At 41.2% G+C, this 21,708-nt stretch overlaps 1 long non-coding RNA gene across 1 annotated transcript; it reads right to left on the reverse strand.

Moving 5' to 3' along the window:
* Nucleotides 1-4,887: 4,887 nt before the first annotated feature.
* On the reverse strand, nucleotides 4,888-7,171 carry Gm17079. The gene is made up of 3 exons (XR_874617.1): nucleotides 7,140-7,171; nucleotides 6,186-6,348; nucleotides 4,888-4,924 (listed from the first exon to the last, which is right to left on the reverse strand). It is a non-coding gene; the product is annotated as a predicted gene 17079 (long non-coding RNA).
* Between the last annotated feature and the right edge of the window lie 14,537 nt (nucleotides 7,172-21,708).

Here is a 21,708-nt window from a genome sequence, read left to right on the forward strand (position 1 = left end):
GCATGGAGGAGTCCAACAGGCTGAGAACTAGCCCTGAAATCAGTGAATGGGGAATTCTGGATTAGCTCAGAGGTGACTAGCCCAGGAGTATTGAGGGGTTCATATACCATTGTGTATATGAACCATATATTCATTATCCTTTAATCAGTTATATTTATGTCTGGGTAGTTTTGATGTCCTGACTATTGTGAATAAAGCAGCAAGGAACATGAGCACACCTGGGTCTCTGTCGTAGGATGCCTTTGGCTATATGCTCTGAAATAGTGTCTGAGTCTGTGTTCTCTTGCTAGAAAGAGACACCAGGACCATGATGGACCTTTTAATGAGAGCATTTAAATGGGGGCCTGCTTCCCATTTCAGAACTTTAGTACATTTTTGTCTTGACAGAATCATGCAGAGGCAGACATGGTGTTGGAGAAGTAGCTGAGAGTTCTGGATCTGGATGTGCAGGAAGCAGGGATGCTGGCCCTGAGCTGGGCTTTTGAAACTTTAAAGCCCACCCCCAAACAGGGCCACAGCTCCAAATTCCATCAAAGAGTGCTATACCCTGTTGACCAAGTATTCAAATCTATGAGCCTATAAGGGTTCTTTTCATTCAAACCACCACAAATAGTACAGCTGGTTCTTATGGAAGATCTATCTCTAGCAATGTTTTCCAGAACATTTCTCCTGTTTTTCATAATGACTGTACATGTGAATATATATTCTCTTACCCCACACTCATGCCAACAGTTGTGGTCATTTAGTCTACTGGTAATAGCCATCCTGACTGCAGTAAGATACAAGGTTAAAACTATTTTAATTTCAATTTTTCTGATGAGGAAGGATATTAAACATTAAAATACTATCTATGATCCATTTCTTTCTCTTCTTTTAAAGATTCTCTTCAGTTCACCAGAACATTAGAAGAGAGTGTGACTGGGACTCTCTACTTATCCCTGCTGTCCTAGAATCTAGTACATAGACCAGGCTGTCCGGAGGCTCATGCAGTTCTTCTTGCCTCTGCCTTCTGACTGCTGGGATTACAGGTGTGCACTACCATGTACAGCCATAGAACATTTTGAAATGTTTAATTTTAAAATGTTTTAGTGTTTAAGAGGCAGCTTTCCTGGTGTTTAGTTTTTAACACCATCAGATTGTCTAGAAATGAGCTCTCTGTCATATGTACACTTAGTGAAGATCCTCTCCCATCTCGTAGCTGATCTTTCCATTGATTAAGAGTTTCTTTACTTTCTTATTCACTGTTTTATTGCTAGGACACACCTTGACCAGGATAACATATAAAGAAAATATTCAACTGTGGCTGGCCAACAATATAAAAGGGTGATCCAGGATTGTCAAGGTGGGGAACATGCCAGCAGGCAGGCATGCATACAAGCATCATGGCACTAGAGGAGTAGATAAACTTGCATCTGATACATATAGAGGAGGCAGAGGAAAGAGATAGATACAGACGAACAGACACACAGACAGAGACAGAGACAGAGACAGAGACAGAGAGAGTGTAGACTGGATATAGAGAAAAAGAGAGAGAAACATATTGAGATCAAGAGAGACAGAGATATAGTGACAAAGACATTGACAAAGACAGAGGCAGGGACTGGCATGACCTTTTGAAACCTCAATGCCAACCTCCAGTGTCACAACTCCTCCAGGAAGGCCATATATCTACTAGTCCTTTCTAAAACAGTTCTATGAAGTAGGTATCAAACATTCAATTATGAAATGACCTTTGAAGGTCATTTTTATCCAAATTACTTTATTTATAATTCAGAAGATTTTTTTACTCAATGTGAATATTTTTATTTACTGGGATGTATTAGAGAAATACTGTTGTGTTTCTTATTTGTTTGTCCGACGTGGTCATGCACAGGTTAGTACATTATAACTGTAGCTAAATTTATGACTCTAGAGATAGAGCATGGATACATTTTTTCATCCTAACATTGGGATCCACATAGTTTGACACATTATCCACATCAAAAGCTCAATTATCTGTGGAGCTTTGGCTGGCTGGGCACTACTTATGAAGCCTAAACAACATGATACTTGAAGAGTCCCATTCCTGTCTGAAAGTTCTAGTGTTACAGGACTATGTATGAACCACACATAAATGCAGAATGTCCTTATGATAGAAATAATTAGAGATGATGTTTTATCCATAACAATACACTAATTTTATTCAATAACATCTTAAAGTGGGGAGTCAGTTTATACAGTATATAGACTTAGCAAAAAAAGCTAATTACAGTAACAAAAAGATAATGACTATATAATGAAACTTCAAATGAAAACACAGGAAAACCAAAGGCACAAAGAAATCAAAATTCTAACCAAAACCAAACAAAATAATTAAGCTAAGCATCATTCTCTTGCAGCAGATGTTCAGCAAAGACCTACAGCCTGTAGCTGGCCTTGGTGAAATAGTGCAAAGGCAGTCACTGATGGTAATAATCTGTTCAGGATGAATATAGGCATGCCTCATTGGGGTGGGTGTTCTGCTGATGGAATAGGCCTTCCAAAGCTAACATGAGAGATGTTACAGATTATAACTCAAAGTTTTTCAAATTCACTTGACTGGTCACCATGAAATAATTCTAGATGACCCATCAGGACAAGATGTATCTCAGCACTTCTCTGAAGCCTTCCAAACAGGCAGTCTTGCTGGACCAGAGGCTAGACAAAATAAAGACCTCATTACCCATAGCAAACCAAAAAAGAAGAAAATGCAGCCCAAGATTGCCATGGGTACAAGGATTAGATGCAATGGTGGTTAATTTGCTTTGCACACCCAGTGCTCCTGGTGAACAGTTGTGCCTGAGCAAGATCTTGACCTGGTCTCTGATCTGTTTGAGCTTCTGCAGAATATTTCAGACCTACGGGAGGAAGAGAAAAAAAGCCTGGTGAGATCTTGCCATGTCAGCGATCCAGCAAATACCAGCTTTACTCAGCAGGACAATCCAGTATGACCTCTCATCTGAGATCTTTCCTGTATCCCCATAGAAGAAAGGGCAGAGAGCACCTGGGCCTGGATGTTTTTCTCAAATGTAAAAAATTGCTTGACACTGAATTGTGAACTATACACTGTGCTGGAGTTACAGTAAAACACCACATTTCTCCAATAGTCTAAATACTTGATAGTGAAAAATAAGTGTGTATCAGTGTCTGAATCTAACGTTAAACAGAGGTCTTCTAGGGAGCCTAGCAAACTTTGAAGTGAAGGCTCTTATTATGTCTGGAGTGCTTAATCCTTCCTTAGCTCTCCTTGGGAACCCCTATATCTGGGAATCCCCAGAGAAACCATCTCACAGGAAATTCATGCACACTGAAAAAATACTGTAATCAGCAAGAGTGTGCTTCATGCAATTCTTCCCAAGGTTAAGCATTGAACTCTAAAGGGGATACTCATGAAGGAAACAACAAAAAACAAAAACAAAAACCAATAGCCCTGCTATGCTTATGGCTCCTTAGGTACTGCCATCCTGTGCTAGTACCTCATCTCGGAGACAGCGAAAAGATGCTGCATCTTTTCAGCCAAGCCATCACACACACACACACACACACACACACACACGTATTAAAATTGGAGCCTGCCCTTCATAGAGCAGAACAGAGGACCTGGTTCCTAGATAATTCAGGAAGTGGCATCCTGAGGCACCTTTCCATACAATAGAGCCTCAAGAGGTTGCATTCAGGGTTCCTGGATCTCCTCTGCCTAGAGTGACAAACTAGAGGTGGCCGAATGGGATGGGGAAGAGAGGGCATGGCAGAAATCCAATTTCTTCAAAGGAGCATAACTCCACACAAAGTCTTGGAAATGATCACAAAAGTGTAAAACTGGATGAGACATAGGAGAGAGCCTGGATAAGGTGCAGGATGGTTACACAGGCTTGACTGTGTTTATGATTACACATTAGGGCATTCTGCCCCTGATGCTTCATTCATCCTACCTGCTGCTGCTTAGTATAGTGGTCTTTGATCTTCTGGCTGCCTTCGTTACATAGTATTTTTGTTTCTATGTTGCATTTTTCCAATGCAATCTGCTCCCTTAGCAGCTGTCTGTTCTCCTTCCTCAACATCCTGACTTTGTGCTGGATGAGGTTAGATTCAATCAGGAGGTGGCAGTTCCTGAAGCTGAGCCACAAACAAAACATGGTGAATCCAGGAAGCATCCATCTTCCTCCCATTCCTCCAAGGACCATTCCTTTATCATTGGCCCTGATCCCCAGGCAGCCCCAAACAAGTATCCAGATTGGCCATAGAGGGAGAAAAAATCCAGAGGACTGCCACTTTCCAGAAGACCCAAGGTACTTTTGAAAACCCTGACACCAACAGTAACTCATGTATCTCTCAGAAAAGAACATGGGGTCTATATGTGCTTCTAAGTCCGTGGTATAAAAAAACCATCTGTAGGTATAGGGAAAAATTCTCTAGGAGTGAAGAGACCCAAGCATCACAGAATCTTTCTATATTTCTCCTGGAAACCCCATCTATGAATCTACTTTTAGAGCCCAAGAGGCCCAAGGCTTATTGATCTCCATCATGGTGGAAACCTTTTCGATCTTGAGGATACTTAGTTGGAAAGGACAGTTACTTGAGGGGCTCCCAGACTCTTCACACTTGGTCAAAATGATCCAAGATGTTAAAATCTTAGTGCCTTGTTTGAAGGAGGCCGGATTCCTGTTCAGAGACTAAGAGTATAGAACCTGAGTCCCCACTTTAGTTCAAAGACAAGGACTGGCAGACATATCCTGTGCCTAGGTCTTGGGTCAGGACCCTGTTAGTCACTCACCAATAGAACTGATTTTCTTTAGTCAACTGCTTGCACTTGGACAAGGCCTCACTGATGTCCTGGGGCATTCTCTTCAGGTCAGTCATCACCTGGTCATGTTGCATCTCAAGCATGAATGTCTCAAAGTTGATCCTGTGGGAGGGCATGGACAAGGAACAAATTGTCCCATGAACTAAGGATACAAGGATCATTTCAATTCAAGCTGAATCATGCACTACCCCGCCGCATATATGCCACTCGACCAAGTCCTTGTTACCGGTTTCACTTGGTCCTTATTAAATTATTAAATTATTACTCTTCAGCTTGGGCCAGTAAGCCCAGGGAAGTAAAGGCAGGATGCTGATCTGCCTCAGCTCCCTGAAGGGATTTGAAAGAATAGACTAGTTCTCCCAGAACTTTCCAGGAATCTGTGTCACAGGCCTGGGTCCACGTTAAATCTGTATGATTCTCCTCCTGGTTTTAGACAAGGAATTGCCAATCCTTGGCTCTATTGCTACCTAAATTCCCAAAGGACATAATCATATCTACAGGAAAAAGCCTTTATAACACACCAGGAGATTCCAATGTGCATCCACGGTGAGCACAGAGGTCAAGTCCTGTGATACTCAAAATGAACCTCCCTGGCTTCCTCACTGTTATGGCCTGGAAATAGAGTCAGGCACAACCTAAGGATATATCACATGACACAGACTCTCTATATCTTAAGCTGCACACACAGGAACTCACACACACAGGAATACCCACATCCACAAATGCACACACAAGCTCACATGCACCCAGTATATCTCTCAGTCTCTGTTTCTGTCTATCTCTCTCTTTTACACACACACACACACACACACACACACACACACACACACACACACACTTACACTCAATTGGAATGCCAAATAAATAAATTGATATGGCTTATATGAGAGTATAATAAACAAAATTTGAGGAAAGCCGTTGTGAATTGCAGCCAATCCAGTCATACTGAGAGTCAGTAAGTGGGACATGCCCCTCCAGCTGTTGACAGGACCAATTGGACCCAAATTACCGCCTGGCTAATTATGGAAAGGATTGGCTATAAACAAACATTACCTAGCAACTCCCACCAACCAACACCTGTGTAACCTTCTTAAATGGCAGGATGAGAGCTCACACATTACTACCTTCATCCCCAGACTGTGAATCATGCCACAGGCTCTGAATTACTTTTGGAGGAATCAAAAGTGCTTGTGACCCCATCTCACTCCTATCTTAACTTGAAGTTCTGTGTCGAAAATCCAATCAGCAAAATTGATTTGGATATGCAGACAGCCTGGAGTTGTAGCTCCCTGTGGTATGAGGGAATCTGGGCTTAACAAGGATGGCCCAAAATTGTCAGCAAAGAACTGGGCATAATGACTACCTGTCATTTAAATCCTTGTTAGTGTAGTTGGCCAGGATTCCCTGAAGTTCGTCTCTGGCATTTTTTATGTTCTGGAGCTCTCTTTTGAGCTTCTCCAACCTCTCGTGTCTCTTCTCCTGCTCATTGATGGTTGGGGCTTGGGGTAATACCTCCCCAACAGACCCTGTAGGTAGAAAAACACTAGTAACCTTGTAGCGATAATAGGGCAGGGAAAGGGAAACCATGCTTTGTTCCACACAGAAGCCTGAGGAAGAGGAAAATCTACAAACACTGAGAATCCCTGATAGTGCATCATAGCTATCTTCAGGCTGGGCTCCTCAGCTAGGTCCCTGTTCACAACCACCATCACTAAACATATGCCCGACTTCCTATTGTAATCGCCCTAGCCCTGAAATGCATAAGCTGGGCCAGGCAAGAATAAATGGAGGGCATTGTCGGCTCATATCTGACAACCAAATCTGTACCTCTTAGCATACTAGCCAACACTTTTCTAGTTTTCTTCAAATGCATGATGAGAGATCGTACACTACTTCAGAAACCCCAGACTGTAAATCAGTCCACATCATGTGTGTTCAATACCAAAGTGTCTGAGACCTTGATTCATAGGCAGGGGAATAGCCCTCTCTGTTCTTGGCATCACATACTCATGTAACCTAGAGGAAACTATATTAAGATGAAGGGCATGAACACTCTATCCTGAGGACAACACTTTTCTCTTCTCACAGAGCTTGGTCTTTGCATAATTTGCCATTCAGGGGGAAATTAAGATCTCTCAGCAAAGCCATTGCAGGCTTGTTTATACCAGGCTGTCTGTAAAACTAATCATCAGACACTCTTGACTCTGGCTCTACCATTGAGGAATCTGAAGGATCCAGATCACAATCCCTATTCCTGGAAGGACCAGCTGAAGCCCACATCCCCCAGGGAGCTCCCCAAACCTTGCCCAGGACTCACTGTGCCTTCTCCATGACCAGTTGTTTCTTGCCCTTTCCCACCATGATGGGCGGCCGGCCTCCTTCTGCCTTGGTCTGGTGTCTGTGTGTATTCTATTCTCTCTCCGAAATACCCTGAGGAGCATGGACAACATGCCTGCTTGGGAACCCATGAGGATCTGAAGGAATACCCCACAAGCTGCCCTGGTTACCACAACACTGGCGACATCACAGAAGATTCTAGGGTTCTCTTGGATACAAGAGATTGTCCAGGGAAGTGGCTACTGATGATGTCACATGGAACTTCCATGGCCTACTACCTACCAGCTTGCCCTATCTTGACCAGTTTCTGAGGTGCCCTTTCCTGGAGTCTCTCTTTTGCCCCTGGGGATACCTCTTGGCAACTTCTCCTTCCAAAGCTAGATATTTCTCTCTGCTTCACTACAAGTCCAGTGTTTGAATGGGTAGAGATTGTTAGTGCTGTGGCATGGGTAGCACATCTTCATTAGGATCCTTTTATGAGGGAGATTCTTCTCAAATATTAATCTACTTCTGGGGTCCATTCATGTAACAAACAGTCAATTTACCCAGGTGTCTCTGTTTCCCAGACTCCAAAAACCAACTCCTGCACCTTTACTTTTACACAAGTTGGAGTATATGTTTTAGTGTGCAACTTCCTTGAGAGGAGACATTGTTTAAATATAGTGAGCCATGGGTTTTCACAAAATCTCTGATTTACAACCCCATTTCTTTGCAATGAAAACTCCCTTGTACTTGGCAATAGAAGAAGTCAGGGATAGGGGAAACATCAAATTTTAAAGTCTATGTCCCTTCCTCAAAAGCTAAAATCCCACATTCTCTCTATCTCCAAAAAAACCAGACAAAATAGGCATCTGTGAACAAAGGCCAACAGGGACATTGGATTACTTCTTCGTAGTCCCATTAGCTCTCACTTCTCCAGTTTCTACCTTTTTGAGTTCCCAGTTCTAGGCCTGAGTCTATTGGGGGTTGGAATATGATTCTGTATTCATAAGATACCTAAGACCCAATTGGATGGATAGGGGATGAAAAGGCCTCAGGTCCAATGAAACCTCCATTTTAATGGATCCATAATTTCAGAAGGGGCTCTCTTTAGCATTGACATCAGTGCCTTCTGCCTTCTTGACCTGGGTGTGCTGAGTGCATGGTAAAATGCCACCTAACCTTGCAGGTGTAAGAATGGAGAAATCATGCAAAGGCTTTCCACATTGATTGTGTTGTCTTTGGCTACCACCTTTGGTTATGGAATATCACTACAACAAGATCCAAAGGTGTCCGGGGACATGGTGGGGTAGTCAGAAGTGTACTCTGTCTCTCTGGTAATCGTATGAAGACTCTTTATGGAGAACTGGACAGCATGGCTAATGAAAAAGAAATAGTTATATTTTGTATAGCTGATGATATCTGAGCCTTGAAAGCAATGGGGAAGGTATTCAAATAAAATAGTATATGAATGAATCCCTCCCTGTATTGGGTACAATAGGCCCAAAGTAAGGAGGAGGCCCATCCACCTTTCCCTGATCTCTACTGAGAGTTTTGTAGAGTTTCCATTAAGGAACTCTTCTTTACTTTCATGAGACCAGAACTCTGAGGTTTGCATGCACCATGAAGGTTCCCATCTATTCATAAATCATTCAGTGTTTATTGACAGCTTTTGGCTATGAATGTTCTGCTATAATTTGACAGAATTCAAAGGGTGTGGTGTAATTGTTGGTCAAGTACTGTGAAGAGCTTTTCAGCTACTCTTTTCGAAGTTTAGACTAGTGGATAAACCCATAGAAGGTTTCACTAAAAACAAACATGGACTTTTTTAAAAAATATTTCTTATTAGGTATTTTCCTCATTTACATTTCCAATGCTATCCCAAAACTCCCCCATACCTCCCCACTCTCCTACCCACCCACTCCCCCTTTTTGGCTCTGGAATTCCCCTGTACTGGGGCATATAAAATTTGTAAGTCTAATGGGCCTCTCTCTCCAGTGATGGCCAACTAGGCCATCTTTTGATACATATGCAGCTAGAGTCAAGAGCTCCGGGGTACTTGTTAGTTCATAATATTGTTCCACCTAAAGGGTTGCAGATCCCTTTAACTCCTTGGGTACTTTCTCTAGCTCCTCCATTGGGGACCCTGTGATCCATCCAATAGCTGACTGTGAGTATCCACTTATGTATTTGCTAAGCCCCAGTATAGTCTCGAAAAAGACAGCTATATCTGGGTTCTTTCAGCAAAATCTTGCTAGTGTATGCAATAGTGTCAGCGTTTGGAAGCTGAAAATGGGATGAGATCCCCAGATATGGCAGTCTCTAGATGGTCTATCCTTTTGTCTCAGGTCCAAACTTTGTCTCTGTATCTCCTTCCATAGGTGTTTTGTTTTCCAATTCTAAGAAGGGGCAAAGTGTCCACACTTTGGTTTTCGATCTTCTTGAGTTTCATGTGTTTAGCAAATTGTATCTTATATCTTGGGTATCCTAAGTTTCTGGGCTAATATCCACTTATCAGTGAGTACATATTGTGTGAGTTTCTTTGTGATTGGGTTACCTCACTCAGGATGATGCCCTCCACGTCCATCCATTTGCCTAGGAATTTCATAAATTCATTCCTTTTAATAGCTGAGTAGTACTCCATTGTGTAAATGTACCACATTTTCTGTATCCATTCCTCTGTTTAGGAACATCTGGGTTCTTTCCAGCTTCTGGCTATTATAAATAAGGCTGCTATGAACATAGTGGAGCATGTGTCCTTCTTACCGGTTGGGACATCTTCTGGATATATGCCCAGAAGAGGTATTGCGGGATCCTCCGGTAGTACTACGGCCAATTTTCTGTCTTTACATGTATTTTACTATAAAGCTGACATATTGCTTAGAGGAATTGAGCAATATGTTAAGTCCAGTTACACCATATCTTGTTATTAGCAACTTAGAAAGTAGTATGGATGCTAGTCAGGTAGTCTGGTGAAGGTTTGTTTCCAGAAACCTTCCAATATTTCCTGGCAGAGTGATCCTTCCCTCTGGTGTCCACCACCAACCTTTGGTTTCAGCTACCCTTTGGATATTTTTACATCCCCTATTTCCCCTTGTTTATACTATAGAGTCTCAGGCAGCAGTGGGTCACAGTATGTCACCAGAATGTCAGTAGAATCCACTCTTGCTTGTTTGTTTGTTGGTTGGTTGGTTGGTTGGTTTTGAGACAGGGTTTCTCTGTATCTTCTGGCTGTCCTGGAACTCACTCTGTAGACCAGACTGGCCTCTACTTAGAAATCTGCCTGCCTCTGCCTGCCAATTGCTGGGATTAAAGGAGTGTGCCACCACACCCAGCTTCCACTGTTCTTTGGGACAATTTTTTGCCAGCCAACTCAGTGCCCTGATTACTTGTGACCTCAAGGGAGTCATTAAGTTGATGTGCTTAGCCTTTAAACCAAGAAACTCATGGAGGAAGTCAGAGTTTCCAGGAGAGCCAAGAATTCCTCTTTGTTTTTAATGTTCTTTCTGCCAGCAGTGATGAGCCCTCCTTCTCCATAGATCATAATATTCACATATTTAGTAAGTAAAGCATATTGACATTCCTGGTAAGTGATGACAGGTCTTTTCTTTCACCATAGTTTATACCATAGTTTCACCATAGTATAAGTCTTGGGGCCAAAGAATTTCAGCTGCAATATCCGCTGAAGCCCCTGTTTACCTGGTTTCATGTTTAATTGAGGTGTTCCCATCCATGTAGAACATTCCCTCAGAATCTTTCATGGGATGTGGGGGTGTCCATTATGTCTAGACAGATCTGTTTCTTCATGTTTGTTTCCTCATACAATTATTGACTAGCTTCTGTGGATCCTCATCTGTCAAGATATTAGCTGAATTGATAACAGTGGGTTTTTCAGACTAGACTCCAGAATGGTCAGAGTAGGACTTTGACCCTTACTTTGAACAGCCAGAATTGTGGTATTGCTTTGAGAAGCACCTCAACTGCATGGGGTGATTGAAATATAAGATGCTGACCCAGAGAGAACTTCTCTGCTTCTTTCACTAGAATAATGGTAGCCACCACAGCTCTTAAGACAAGAGGACCAGCCTGAGGATAAAGGACTCAATATCTTGATATTCCAATTAGAAACTTCTCACAGAACTAGTGTACTCCTTCAGGCTCACCTAAGGAGCTCTTGAGGGTCTTCTCTCTTCCTTGGGACCCCAGGCTCTGCTGTCCTCTGGGCAAGATAATAAGTTTAATCAGTACCAATTGGACCCTCTTTGAAGGAACAAGGACGTGGCATACACTTGGCTAGAGTAGTCCAGATACAGCCTTTTTGAACATGATACTTGATTGCTTAGTTCAGAGGATTATTTGCTCTTTGGGCCATGCTCTACCACAGGATGAACATTGAATTCACCATCATTAAATCACAATATGAGAAGACAATTTTGAATATGAAAAAATAACCCTGTCAATAAGTGATATCATAGAGATACAAGGAAGTCATAGAAGATAACTATTCCTGCAGGTGACAGGTGAGCCCCTGACACAGCTAAGACGCAGCACTAGGCAGGGAATGCTGTGGCCTTCTAGGACTTTGAACAAAAATAAGGGCTCTAGTTCTATACTACCTGTTTCTTTAAAAAAAAGATTTATTTACACCCGAGATTCTCTCTTCCATCTCTTGTAAAGCTTCAGTGAAGTAGCTGGATATAAAATTAACTCAAACAAGTCAATGGCCTTTCTCTACACAAAGAATAAACAGGCTGTGAAAGAAATTAGGGAAACAACACCCTTCTCAATAGTCACAAATAATATAAAATACCTTGGTGTGACTCTAACTAAGGAAGTGAAAGATCTGTATGATTAGAACTTCAAGTCTCTGAAGAAAGAAATTAAAGAAGATCTCAGAAGATAGAAAGATCTACCATGCTCATGGATTGGCAGGATCGATATAGTAAAAATGGCTATCTTGCCAAAAGCAATCTACAGATTCAATGCAATCCCCATCAAAATTCCAACTCAATTCTTCAACGAATTTGAAAGGACAATTTGCAAATTCATCTGTAATAACAAAAAACCTAGGATAGCAAAACCTTTTCTCAATGATAAAAGAACCTCTGGTGGAATCACCATGCCTGACCTAAAGCTTTACTACAGAGCAATTGTGATAAAAACTGCATGGTACTGGTATACTGACAGACAAGTAGACCAATGGAATAGAATTGAAGACCCAGAAATGAACCCACACACCTATGGTCACTTGATCTTCGACAAGGGAGCTAAAACTATCCAGTGGAATAAAGACATCATTTTCAACAAATGGTGCTGGCACAACTGGTTGTTATCATGTAGAAGAATGTGAATCGATCCATACCTATCTCCTTGTACTAAGGTCAAATCTAAGTGGATCAAGGAACTTCACATAAAACCAGAGACACTGAAACTTATAGAGGAGAAAGTGGGGAAAAGCCTTGAAGATATGGGCACAGGGGAAAAATTCCTAAATAGAACAGCAATGGCCTGTGCTGTAAGATCGAGAATTGACAAATGGGACCTCATGAAACTGGAAAGCTTCTGTAAGGCAAAAGACACTGTCAATAAGACAGAAAGGCCACCAACAGATTGGTAAAGGATCATTACCTATCCTTAATCAGATAGAGGAATAATATCCAATGTATATAAAGAACTCAAAAAGGTGGACTCCAGAAAATCAAATAACCCCATTAAAAAATGGGGCTCAGAGCTGAACAGAGAATTCTCACCTGAGGAATGCTGAATGGCTGAGAAACACCTGAAAAAATGTTCAGCATCCTTAATCATTAGGGAAATGCAAATCAAAACAACCCTGAGATTCTATCTCACACCAGACAGAATGGCTAAAATAAAAAATTCAGGTGACAGCAGATGCTGGCGAGAATGTGGAGAAAGAGGAACACTCCTCCATTGTTGGTGGGATTGCAAGCTTGTACAACCACTCTGGGAATCAGTCTGGCAGTTCCTCAGAAAATTGGACATGGTACTACTGGAGGATCCCGCAATACCTCTCCTGGGAATATATCCAGAAGATGTTCCAACTAGTAAGAAAGAAACATGCATGCTCCACTATGTTCATAGCAACCTTATTTATAATAGCCAGAAGCTGGAAAGAACCCAGATGCCCCTCAACAGAGGAATGGATACAAAAAATGTGGTACATCTATACAATGGAGTACTACTCAGCTATTAAAAGAATGAATTTATGAAACTCCTAGGCAAATGGTTGGACCTGGAGGGCATTATCCTGAGTGAGATAACCCAATCACAAAAGAACTCAAATGATATGTACTCACTGATAAGTGGATATTAGCCCAGAAATTTAGGATACCCAAGATAAAAGTTACAATTTGCAAAACAAATGAAACTCAAGAAGAACGAAGACCAAAGTGTGGACACTTTGCCCCTTCTTAGAATTGGGAACAAAACACCCATGGAAGGAGTTACAGAGACAAACTTTGGAGCTGAGACAAAAGGATGGATCATCTAGAGACTGCCATGTCCTTGGATCCATCCCATAATCAGCCTCCAAACACTGACACCATTTCATACACTGGCAAGATTTTGCTGAAAGGACCCTGATATAGCTGTCTCTTGTGAGACTAAGCCAGGGCCTAGCAAACACTTACGTGGATGCTCACAGTCAGCTATTGGATGGATCACAGTGACCCCCAATGGAGGAGCTAGAGAAATTACCCAAGGAGCTAAAGGGATCTGCAACCCTATAGGTGGAACAATATTATGAACTAACCAGTACCCCGGAGCTCTTGACTCTAGCTGCATATATATCAAAAGATGGCCTAGTCGGCCATCACTGGAAAGAGAGGTCCATTGGACTTGCAAACTTTATATGCCCCAGTACAGGGGAATTCCAGGGCCAAAAAGGGGGAGTGGGTGAGTAGGGGAGTTGGGGTTGGGTATGTTCGACTTTTGGTATAGCATTGGAAATGTAAATGAGGAAAATACCTAATAAAAATTTAAAAAAAAAATACAACCCAAGAAAGAAGTAAAAAATAAAATAAAATAAAATAAAATAAAAAGAAGTTAAATTGTCCTTTCTGTCGGGTGTGGGGCTTCTTTAAACTCAGAATATTAATGTTAGCATGGGGAAGAAATCACATATTTAAAAGAGTGTAATTGCAGTAAAAACTAATTTTGAAGACTCTTTCTATGATGGTAAATCCTAAGCCTTTCAGGATGCATTGACTGCAAAGGCTCCTCATCAGATTAGCTCTGTGTCCTGTGGTTTCACTTTAAACTCTATTTTCTAGCAAAAGATGATGAATTTAGGTGAGTTCTATTTGAGTATGTCAGAGTGGAAGGGGAAGGAGAAACTTGGCTAAGGACAGGAGAGTCTGATGAAGGCTACATAGTGCCCAATGTAATGTTTTCTATGGTATAACAATCCATAAATGGTGACATGTGCCCTCAGTTTTTATCATGATGGGCATTGTTTATACACTTATGAATTATTGAATCCATCCCTGTGCTTGTTGCCCCCACACTTGGGTGAAGCCTAAAAGACAATTTTGAGTCAATTTACTCTTGTCTTTCAGTTGTTGGAGATCAAACTCTTGTCCCCAGCTTGGTGTCAAGCACCTTCACTTGTTGTGCATCCCACCAGTTCTTTATATATATATTTTCTTTTACTGTTTTGAGGAAAGTGTCTATAGTCCTAGCTATAGGCCTGGAACACAAGGATACCGCTGCCTGAGCCTAGAGTTAAAGACACTCATTACCAAACAAAGTCTGTTGTGTCTTTCAAGGAAATGTATTAGATGTTTCCAATTAACAACTAGGTTTCCTCAGCATATGTATATAGCATTGAGCAAGTGGAACATCATAAAGATGCCTACCATCTATTGGAGTGAGAAAGAAATTAGGGAAACAACACCCTTCACAATGGCCACAAATAATATTAAATATCTTGGTGTAACTCTATCCAAGCAAATGTAAGACCTGTATGTCAGAAATTTTCACACCTGTAAGACAGAAATTGAAGAAAATATCACAAGATGAAATGATCTCCCATGCTCACGGATTAGTAGGATTTACATAATAAGAGTGGACATCTTCAGAAGCACAGAGCCGCTGAGGCAGCAGCCTGGGCGGGCCGCAGACAACCGGCCACCATCCGGACCAGAGGACAGGTGTCCGCCTGGCTCGGGAGAGGGCCTCAGCCTCAGGAGCAGCGGTCACCATCTTGGTTCCAGGACTCCCTGGAACTTAGGATTTTAGTCTGCACAGGTGAGAGTCTGCACCACAGAAGCTGACAGCTTCTGGGAACTGCCAAAGCAACACAGCTTCTGAGAGAGGCCCTGTTTTGGGCCTTCTTCTTCGACCAGGAGGAGGTCCAAAAACAAGATATCTGCGCACCTTCCCTGTAAGAGAGCTTGCCAGCAGAGAGTGCTCTGAGCACTGAAACTCAGAGGAGAGAATCTGTCTCCCAGGTCTGCTGAGAGACGGTAACAGAATCACCAGAAGAACAATCTCTAAACAGAGTCAAATATAACTACTAACTCCAGAGAGTACCAGATGGCGAAAGGTAAACGTAGGAATCCTACTAACAGGAACCAAGACCACTCACCATCATCAGAACCCAGCACTCCCACTTCACCCAGTCCAGGGCACCCCAACACACCCGAAAACCTAGACCTAGATTTAAAAGCATATCTCATGATGATGGTAGAGGACATCAAGAAGGACTTTAATAAATCACTTAAAGAAATACAGGAGAACACTGCTAAAGAGTTACAAGTCCTTAAAGAAAAACAGGAAAACACAATCAAACAGGTAGAAGTCCTTACAGAAAAAGAGGAAAAAACATACAAACAGGTGATGGAAATGAACAAAACCATACTAGACCTAAAAAGGGAAGTAGAAACAATAAAGAAAACTCAAAGTGAGGCAACACTGGAGATAGAAACCCTAGGAAAGAAATCTGGAACCATAGATTTGAGCATCAGCAACAGAATACAAGAGATGGAAGAGAGAATCTCAGGTGCAGAAGATTCCATAGAGAACATCGGCACAACAATCAAAGAAAATGGAAAATGCAAAAAGATCCTAACTCAAAATATCCAGGAAATCCAGGACACAATGAGAAGACCAAACCTACGGATCATAGGAGTGGATGAGAATGAAGATTTTCAACTCAAAGGACCAGCAAACATCTTCAACAAAATTATTGAAGAAAACTTCCCAAATATAAAGAAAGAGATACCTATGAACATACAAGAAGCCTACAGAACTCCAAATAGACTGGACCAGAAAAGAAATTCCTCCCGACACATAATAATCAGAACAACAAATGCACTAAATAAAGATAGAATACTAAAAGCGGTAAGGGAAAAAGGTCAAGTAACATACAAAGGCAAGCCTATCAGAATTACACCAGATTTTTCACCAGAGACTATGAAAGCCAGAAGAGCCTGGACAGATGTTATACAGACACTAAGAGAACACAAATTCCAGCCCAGGCTACTATACCCAGCCAAACTCTCAATTGCCATAGATGGAGAAACCAAAGTATTCCACGACAAAACCAAATTCTCACATTATCTCTCCACGAATCCAGCCCTTCAAAGGTTAATAACAGAAAAAAACCAATACAAGAACGGGAACAATGCCCTAGAAAAAACAAGAAGGTAATCCCTCAACAAACCTAAAAGAAGACAGCCACAAGAACAGAATGCCAACTTTAACAACAAAAATAACAGGAAGCAACAATTACTTTTCCTTAATATCTCTTAACATCAATGGTCTCAACTCCCCAATAAAAAGACATAGACTAACAAACTGGCTACACAAACAAGACCCAACATTTTGCTGTTTACAGGAGACACATCTCAGAGAAAAAGATAGACACTACCTCAGAATAAAAGGCTGGAAAACAATTTTCCAAGCAAATGGTATGAAGAAACAAGCTGGAGTAGCCATCCTAATATCTGATAAGATTGACTTTCAACCCAAAGTCATCAAAAAAGACAAGGAGGGGCACTTTGTTCTCATCAAAGGTAAAATCCTCCAAGAGGAACTCTCAATTCTGAATATCTATGCGCCAAATACAAGGGCAGCCACATTCATTAAAGAAACTTTAGTAAAGCTCAAAGCACACATTGCACCCCACACAATAATAGTGGGAGACTTCAACACACCACTTTCACCAATGGACAGATCATGGAAACAGAAACTAAACAGGGACACACTGAAACTAACAGAAGTGATGAAACAAATGGATCTGACAGATATCTACAGAACATTTTATCCTAAAACAAAAGGATATACCTTCTTCTCAGCACCTCATGGTACCTTCTCCAAAATTGACCACATAATAGGTCACAAAACAGGCCTCAACAGATTCAAAAATATTGAAATTGTCCCATGTATCCTATCAGATCACCATGCACTAAGGCTGATCTTCAATAACAAAAAAAAATAACAGAAAGCCAACACTCACGTGGAAACTGAACAACACTCTTCTCAATGATACCTTGGTCAAGGAAGGAATAAAGAAAGAAATTAAAGACTTTTTAGAGTTTAATGAAAATGAAGCCACAACGTACCCAAACCTTTGGGACACAATGAAAGCATTTCTAAGAGGGAAACTCATAGCTCTGAGTGCCTCCATGAAGAAACGGGAGAGAGCACATACTAGCAGCTTGACAACACATCTAAAAGCTCTAGAAAAAAAGGAAGCAAATTCACCCAAGAGGAGTAGACGGCAGGAAATAATCAAACTCAGGGGTGAAATCAACCAAGTGGAAACAAGAAGAACTATTCAAAGAATTAACCAAACGAGGAGTTGGTTCTTTGAGAAAATCAACAAGATAGATAAACCCTTAGCTAGACTCACTAAAGGGCAAAGGGACAAAATCCTAATCAACAAAATCAGAAATGAAAAGGGAGACATAACAACAGATCCTGAAGAAATCCAAAACACCATCAGATCATTCTACAAAAGGCTATACTCAATAAAACTGGAAAACCTGGACGAAATGGACAAATTTCTGGACAGATACCAGGTACCAAAGTTGAATCAGGATCAAGTTGACCTTCTAAACAGTCCCATATCCCCTAAAGAAATAGAAGCAGTTATTATAGTCTCCCAGCCAAAAAAAGCCCAGGACCAGACGGGTTTAGTGCAGAGTTCTATCAGACCTTCAAAGAAGATCTAATTCCAGTTCTGCACAAACTTTTTCACAAGATAGAAGTAGAAAGTACTCTACCCAACTCATTTTATAAAGCCACTATTACTCTGATACCTAAACCACAGAAAGATCCAACAAAGATAGAGAACTTCAGACCAATTTCTCTTATGAATATCGATGCAAAAATCCTCAATAAAATTCTCGCTAACCGAATCCAAGAACACATTAAAGCAATCATCCATCCTGACCAAGTAGGTTTTATTCCAGGAATGCAGGGATGGTTTAATATACGAAAATCCATCAATGTAATCCACTATATAAACAAACTCAAAGACAAAAACCACATGATCATCTCGTTGGATGCAGAAAAAGCATTTGACAAGATCCAACACCCATTCATGATAAAAGTTCTGGAAAGATCAGGAATTCAAGGCCCATACCTAAACATGATAAAAGCAATCTACAGCAAACCAGTAGCCAACATCAAAGTAAATGGAGAGAAGCTGGAAGCAATCCCACTAAAATCAGGGACTAGACAAGGCTGCCCACTTTCTCCCTACCTTTTCAACATAGTACTTGAAGTATTAGCCAGAGCAATTCGACAACAAAAGGAGATCAAGGGGATACAAATTGGAAAGGAGGAAGTCAAAATATCACTTTTTGCAGATGATATGATAGTATATAAGTGACCCTAAAAATTCCACCAGAGAACTCCTAAACCTGATAAACAGCTTCGGTGAAGTAGCTGGATATAAAATTAACTCAAACAAGTCAATGGCCTTTCTCTACACAAAGAATAAACAGGCTGAGAAAGAAATTAGGGAAACAACACCCTTCTCAATAGTCACAAATAATATAAAGTATCTCGGCGTGACTCTAACTAAGGAAGTGAAAGATCTGTATGATAAAAACTTCAAGTCTCTGAAGAAAGAAATTAAAGAAGATATCAGAAGATGGAAAGATCTCCCACGCTCATGGATTGGCAGGATCAACATTGTAAAAATAGCTATCTTGCCAAAAGCAATCTACAGATTCAATGCAATCCCCATTAAAATTCCAACTCAATTCTTCAACGAATTAGAAGGAGCAATTTGCAAATTCATCTGGAATAACAAAAAACCTAGGATAGCAAAAACTCTTCTCAAGGATAAAAGAACCTCTGGTGGAATCACCATGCCTGACCTAAAGCTTTACTACAGAGCAATTGTGGTAAAAACTGCATGGTACTGGTATAGAGACAGACAAGTAGACCAATGGAATAGAATTGAAGACCCAGAAATGAACCCACACACCTATGGTCACTTGATCTTCGACAAGGGAGCTAAAACCATCCAGTGGAAGAAAGACAGCATTTTCAACAAATGGTGCTGGCACAACTGGTTGTTATCATGTAGAAGAATGCGAATCGATCCATACTTATCTCCTTGTACTAAGGTCAAATCTAAATGGATCAAAGAACTTCACATAAAACCAGAGACACTGAAACTTATAGAGGAGAAAGTGGGGAAAAGCCTTGAAGATATGGGCACAGGGGAACAATTCCTGAACAGAACAGCAATGGCTTGTGCTGTAAGATCGAGAATTGACAAATGGGACCTAATGAAACTTCAAAGTTTCTGCAAGGCAAAAGACACCGTCAATAAGACAAAGAGACCACCAACAGATTGGGAAAGGATCTTTACCTATCCTAAATCAGATAGGGGACTAATATCCAACATATATAAAGAACTCAAGAAGGTGGACTTCAGAAAATCAAACAACCCCATTAAAAAATGGGGCTCAGAACTGAACAAAGAATTCTCACCTGAGGAATACCGAATGGCAGAGAAGCACCTGAAAAAATGTTCAACATCCTTAATCATCAGGGAAATGCAAATCAAAACAACCCTGAGATTCCACCTCACACCAGTCAGAATGTCTAAGATCAAAAATTCAGGTGACAGCAGATGCTGGCGAGGATGTGGAGAAAGAGGAACACTCCTCCATTGTTGGTGGGATTGCAGGCTTGTACAACCACTCTGGAAATCCGTCTGGTGGTTCCTCAGAAAATTGGACATAGTACTACCGGAGGATCCAGCAATACCTCTCCTGGGCATATATCCAGAAGATGCCCCAACTGGTAAGAAGGACACATGCTCCACTATGTTCATAGCAGCCTTATTTATAATAGCCAGAAGCTGGAAAGAACCCAGATGCCCCTCAACAGAGGAATGGATACAGAAAATGTGGTACATCTACACAATGGAGTACTACTCAGCTATTAAAAAGAATGAATTTATGAAATTCCTAGCCAAATGGATGGACCTGGAGGGCATCATCCTGAGTGAGGTAACACATTCACAAAGGAACTCACACAATATGTACTCACTGATAAGTGGATATTAGCCCAAAACCTAGGATACCCAAGATATAAGATACAATTTCCTAAACACATGAAACTCAAAAAAAATGAAGACTGAAGTGTGGACACTATGCCCCTCCTTAGAAGTGGGAACAAAACACCCATGGAAGGAGTTACAGAGACAAAGTTTGGAGCTGAGATGAAAGGATGGACCATGTAGAGTCTGCCTTATCCAGGGATCCACCCCATAATCAGCATCCAAACGCTGACACCATTGCATACACTAGCAAGATTTTATCGAAAGGACCCAGATGTAGCTGTCTCTTGTGAGACTATGCCGGGGCCTAGCAAACACAGAAGTGGATGCCCACAGTCAGCTAATGGATGTATCACAGGGCTCCCAATGGAGGAGCTAGAGAAAGTACCCAAAGAGCTAAAGGGATCTGCAACCCTATAGGTGGATCAACATTATGAACTAACCAGTACCCCGGAGCTCTTGACTCTAGCTGCATATGTATCAAAAGATGGCCTAGTCGGCCATCACTGGAAAGAGAGGCCCATTGGACACACAAACTTTATATGCCCCAGAACAGGGGAACCCCAGGGCCAAAAAGGGGGAGTGGGCGGGTAGGGGAGTGGGGGTGGGTGGGTATGGGGGACTTTTGGTATAGCATTGGAAATGTAAATGAGCTAAATACCTAATAAATAATGGAAAGAAAAAAAAAAAAGAGTGGACATCTTACCAAAGGCAATCTACAGACTCAGTGCAAAACATCCATTAAATTTCCAACACAATTCTTTTCAGACTTTGATAGGACATTACACAACTTAATATGGAAAGCCAAAAAAATAAAAATAAAAATAAAATCGCAAATAAAAAACAAAGAAACAAAAATCATACCACCACAATTACAACTACCAAAAACAAACAAACAAACAAAAAAAAAACCCTGTAGAACCAAAACAATCACCTACAGTAAAGGTGTTTCTAGAGGCATCACCATCCCTGATTTAAGCTTTACTAGAGAGCAATAGTAATCGAAACAAAGTGCTACAGG

The sequence above is a fragment of the Mus musculus genome, chromosome 14 (assembly GCF_000001635.26).
Source record: "Mus musculus strain C57BL/6J chromosome 14, GRCm38.p6 C57BL/6J".
In the NCBI taxonomy this organism is placed as follows: Eukaryota; Metazoa; Chordata; class Mammalia; order Rodentia; family Muridae; genus Mus; species Mus musculus.